Source organism: Heterodontus francisci, chromosome 37 (assembly GCF_036365525.1).
Source record: "Heterodontus francisci isolate sHetFra1 chromosome 37, sHetFra1.hap1, whole genome shotgun sequence".
Taxonomy (NCBI): Eukaryota; Metazoa; Chordata; class Chondrichthyes; order Heterodontiformes; family Heterodontidae; genus Heterodontus; species Heterodontus francisci.
This window is the reverse complement of record NC_090407.1, coordinates 11,706,785-11,712,695: the sequence shown is the minus strand read 5'-3', so window position 1 is coordinate 11,712,695 and position 5,911 is coordinate 11,706,785.

Here is a 5,911-nt window from a genome sequence, read left to right as displayed (position 1 = left end):
TGAGTGGCCCTGACGGAACCAAACTGAGCATCACTGAGCAGGTTATTGCTAAGCAAGTGCTGCTTGATAGCACTGTTGATGACACCTTCCATCGCTTCACTGATGATTGAGAGTAGACTGATATTGTCAGGGCCCATAGCCTTTGCAGTATCCAAAGCCTTCAGTCGTTTCTTGATATCACATGGAGTGAATCGAATTGGCTGAAGTCTGGCCTCTGTGATGCTGGGGACTTCAGGAGGGGGCCGAGATGGATCATCAACTCAGCACTTCTGGCTGAAGATTGTTGCAAATGCTTCAGCCTTATCTTTCGCACTGATGTGCTGAGCTCCCCCATCATTGAGGATGGGGATATTTGTGGAGCCACCTCCTCCAGTTAGTTGTTTAATTGTCCACCACCATTCACGGCTGGATGTGGCAGGACTGCAGAGCTTAGATCTGATCTGTTGAATATGGGATCACTTAGCTCTGTCTATTGCATGCTGCTTATGCAGTTTGGCATGGAGATAGTCCTGTGTTGTAGCTTCACCAGGTTGACACCTCATTTTGAGGTATGCTTGGTGCTGCTCCTGGCATGCCCTCCTGCACTCTTCATTGAACTAGGGTTGATACCCCTGCTTGATGATAATGGTAGAGTAGGGGAATATACCGGGCCATGAGGTTACAGATTGTGGTTGAGTACAATTCTGCTGCTGCTGATGGCCCACAGCGCCTCATGGATGCCCAGTTTTGCATTGCTAGATCTGTTCAAAATCTATCCCATTTAGCACGGTCATTGTGCCACACATGATGAAGGGTATCTTCAATGTGAAGGCGGGACTTTGTCTCCACAAGGGCTGTGCAATGGTCACTCCTACCAATACTATCATGGACAGATGCATCTGCGGCAGGCAGATTGGTGAGGACGAGGCCAAGTATATTTTTCCCTTTTGTTGATTCCCTCACTACCTGCCACAGACCTAGTCTAGCAGCTATGTCCTTTAGGCCTTGGCCAGCTCGGTCAGTAGTGGTGCTACTGAGCCACTCTTCACGATGGACATTGAAGCCCCCCCACCCAGAGTACATTCTGTGCCCTTGCCACCCTCAATGCTTCTTCCAACATGGAGGAGTACTGATTCATCAGCTGAGGAAGGGTGTTAATTAGCAGGAGGTTTCTTTGCCCATGTTTGACCTGATGCCATGAGACTTCATGGGGTCTTGAGGACTCCCAGGGCAACTCCGTCCTGACTGTTTTTAGAGTTAAGAGACAAATCACCTTGATTTAATTGAATGGTGGAACAGACTCAACAGGCTAAATGGCCTACTCCTGTTCCTATGTTCTGAGCTCATTACCTCATTAACCAAGGAAGCTGATTAGCTAAATGAGAACAGAAAAGAGTAGAGACACAAAATACAGGACTCGTGTGTTTAAGCCAGAACCGGGTGATCTTGGGGGAAAAAAGCCATCAGTTGAAACCAAAGTAATTTTAAGTGCAGGTTGGAAAACTGTGTTAACCTGAATCACTCACTGTTTCTGACCTGTTGTACATTTCCAGCATTTTCTGTTTTACTTACGTACAAGTTGGAACAGAGGCTGAATAATTACTGTCACGAAAAGGTAGTTGTCCTCAGATGAAGGAGCAATGATTGTGACCAGGGGCTGTTTGATGGTGTTGAGCATCCTTACTTAGTGGGGCACCAGAAGGCAATTTTCTTCGGATGAGGCTAACTCATTGCATTTTGTTTTGATAACAACACATATTTATACAGCACCTTTAAGCTAGTAAAACATCCTAAGGCACTTCACGGGGAATTATCAGACAAAATTTGGCGGAGAACCACATACTTTGATATTAGGGCAGATGATGAAAGGTTTGGTCAAAGAGGTAGGTTTTAAGGAGTGTCTTAAAAGAGGAAAGCGAGGCAGAGAGGTTTAGGGAGGGAATTCCTGAAATTGGGGCCACCAATGATGGAGTGATTAAAATTGGGGATACTCGAGGCCAGAATTAGAGGAATGCAGATATCTTGGAGAGTTCAAGGCAATTACAGAGATAGGATGGAGTGAAGGATTTGAAAACAAGGATAAGAATTTCAAAATCAAGGCTCAACCAGGAGTCAATGGAGGTCGATGGGTGAACTGGACTTGGTGTGAGTTAAGACATGGCAGCAACACTTTAGATGAGGTCAAGTTTATGGAGAGTGGAAGATGGGAGACTGACCAGGAGTTCATTGGATAGTCAAGTCCAGTGGTAACAAAGACATGGATGAGGATTTCAGCAGGTGAAGACTTGTCAGGGGCGGAGTCAGGCGATATTGAGGAGGTGGAAATAGGCAGTCTTAGTGATGGTGCCGATATGTGGTCAGAAGCTCATCTTGGGGTCAAATACGACACCAAGGTTGTGAACAGTCTGGTTTAGCCTCACACAGTTGCTACGGGAGCGATGGAGTGGGAATGGAATTTGTGGCAGGGACCGAAGACAATTGCTTCAGTCTTCTCAATAGTTAATTAGAAAATAATTCTGCTCACCCACTACTGATTATTGGACAAGCAGTCTGACAAGTTAGATAGAGTGAAGAGGTTGAGCGAAGTGGTGGTGAGGTAGAATTGGGCGTCGTCGGAGTACATGTGGAACCTGATGTGCTTTCCGATGATGTCGCTGAGGGGCAGGACTAGTTGAGAAACAGAAGGGGGATTCTAGACGGAATGGTGCGGGAGTTGGGAAGGGAAGACATTGCAAATGATTTTTTTGGTTGTGACTGGATCGAGAAGCAGGGAACCAGACAAGTGCAGTCTCACCCAGCTGGACAACGGAGAAGAGGCATTGGAGGAGGATGGTGTGGTCAATCACGTCAAAGGCTGCAGGCAGGTTGAATGAGGTGGGTAAGTTTACCATGGTTATAGTCACATAGGATATCATTTGTGACTTTGATAAGAGCCATTTCAGTACCGTAGCAGCGATGGAAATCTGATTGGAGAGATGGGCACAGGTGGACATCCGTGGATATTCAACTGCAAAATTTGTGACAGTGGAGAACTGCGTTCACGCTTTATCATGACAGACTGAATGGATTCCCTTTTATCTTTGCTTATTCCCTGCTTTATTCATGTGCCATCTCCAGTTTGATGGGTGCAGGCAGATGGGGCTGTGATTGGGCAGGGGAAGGAGGTGCAGCATGAATCTAAAGCCAACATTCATCACCAATGTGCTGCCCTGTAAGGCAGGTTTACAAATCCCTGAGAGCAAACTGGCATCATGCTGCAAACAGCACTTGTGATGGGTGTTGTGTAACTGGGGGGGGGGGGGTGTGGGGGGTGGGGTTAGTTGTGTGTGTGTGGGTGGGTGTGGTGGTTGTGTGGCTGTGGGGTGAGTTGAGTGATTGTGCAGGACTCTGGTGACGGCTTTCTCTGGGCAAGAAGCATTTGTTGGCATGTGATTGCTAGAATGATGGGAGGGAATTGAAATGGGGCAAAAAGGTTTGTGGCATTGGGCAAGGCAAGGAAGAAGTGATTGTGGAAGACAGCAGCAGAGAGAGAGTGAAGGGGAGAAAGAGAATAGACAGTACAGAGGTCAGAGGCTGGGAATTCTGCGGCGAGTAACTCACCTCCTGACTCCCCAAAGCCTGTCCACCATCTACAAGGCACAAGTCAGGAGTGTGATGGAATACTGTCCACTTGCCTGGATGGGTGCACCTCCAACAACACTCAAAAAGCTCAACACCAGCCAGGACAAAGCAGCCCACTTGATTGACAACCCATCCACTAACATTCACTCCCTCCACCACCGATGCACAGTGGCAGCAGTGTGTACCATCTACAAGATGCACTGCAGCAATGCACCAAGGCTCCTTCGACAACACCTTCCAAACCCACAACCTCTACCAAATAGAAGGACAAGGGCAGCAGATGTATGGGAACATCACCACCTGCAAGTTCCCCTCCAAGCCACACACCATCCTGACTTGGAACTATATCGTCATTCCTTCACTGTCGCTGGGTCAAAATCCTGGAACTCCCTTCCTAACAGCACTGTGGGTATACCTACCCCACATGGACTGTAGTGGTTCAAGAAGGCAGCTCACCACCACCTTCTCAAGGGTGATTAGGGATGGGCAATAAATGCTGGCCTGGCCAGCGACGCCCACATCTCCCGAATCAATAAAAAAAAAGCTGCAAAGTAAAGGAGCAGAGCGTGGTCATGCAGGCAGAGGGTGATTGAGAGGCATTTGAGAGGCTATACGTTTGAGAAGTTGGATGAAGAGAGTGTCAGGAGATTCTAGAGGTAGGCATGTTGGCTTGATAAATCTGTGCAGAGGAGATGCCTATTTGCCAGGCTTGTGCTTGGGGGTGGGTGAGTGCGGGCAGACGGAGATGGAAGTGAACCGGAATCTTATGGGAATGGGAGAGGCAAGGGAGAAGTGAATGTAGAAGGGAGAAGCAGGGAGGAGTGAAGTCGCAAAGTAAATGAACATCTAACTATATTGCAGAGAAAGGTCATACACAGCACACACAGGAAATCTGAAATATAAGCAGAAAATGCTGGAAATACTCAGCAGGTGGAGAGAGTTAACATTTCAGGTTGGTGATCTTTCGGTAGATACATAAGAGATTCTCTTTTACATAGGGTTTTGACACAGTTGGATGTTGACTCCACTCCTGAGATATGAATTAGCTTCATAATTGTTAAGTAAATTCTTTAGGTTTTATTAAAAAACTGTTTGGAAGTTCATTATTGTGTTATTTTACAACGTGGCTGCTCACATATCCCATAGAATATGTGTATCCTCTGCCCCATTTTATTCTCTTCATTTTATCCAGAGCAAAACGTTCAAACATGATGTCAATTAAACATTTGGATATTTCTTGTGTTAAAGCGACAACAATCACTGACAGGACAAGCATTGCTTAAAAATGTTGGGATTTCAGATAAAATATGTCAGGTTTTGTTTTTGGCTAAATGGCCCCTAACATAAGTTGTCATGGTAACAGTCTCATTAGAGACAGGCTTTGAAAACCCCGTGGTCTGTTAAGCCCAATAAAATTATTGATCGATTGCGAAATTTCTGGATTTACGACATTATAGCGAATGATTCCCGCTGCAGCCATTGAGGGCAAGAGGACTCTGATAATGACATGATTTATAGTCCTGACACTCTACCTTGGAGGCCCATAAAGGGAGCAATGAAGCTGTGGATTCTCATTGCAGCAGGTAACAAATTGCTCCTGGAGATTTTTTTGAATTCTTTTTATCTGCCTTGGCCTTATTTTGATGCCATTCCTGCCATCCACACTCCTGTCAATCGGCAGTAATTTTCTAGGATGCACAGCAGTTTCGACACCCAGCAGAAAGTTACTCATTCAAATGCAAATTAGATAGATTCCTTTCAGAAAATAACCTTTTGGGAAACAGTATATGAGTAATTTGAGACATGACATGTGTGAGTGTAGTGTGATTGGGAGGATCAAGTGGCTTTGGTCCGATGGTTCCCAAAGCCTCCACCACTGGGGTTTTCCCCAAATCATATTTTCAGCTAATTGATAGAGATTAGTTGCTATGATTAGTCAACAACTCCATTATCAATGTATTATGCACCTACGATGATGGTAGAAGGTGGCCCAAATGGAACTTGGTCTTTGGTCCTCTATGTCTATATTCCAGTGAAAGAAGTGCCATGGCGTGCCCACTCTGTGTTCCACTGTTTCTGATTATGAGGGACGGGGCCACTGCTCATGTATGTCATAGGTCAAGACTGCTTGTGCATTGCCCATGCCTACCCTACCATTCACTCTTTAACTGCACAAGGACCAATACAGCAACTCCCAAACCCAACTCTTCTCCTGCGTGCTCTTCTTCAATTTCTTCTTAATATTCCTTTCTGTCCCTTCCTTAACCCCCCCCCCCACCCCCGCCCCCCGCCCCTCTCTCTCTCTCTCTCT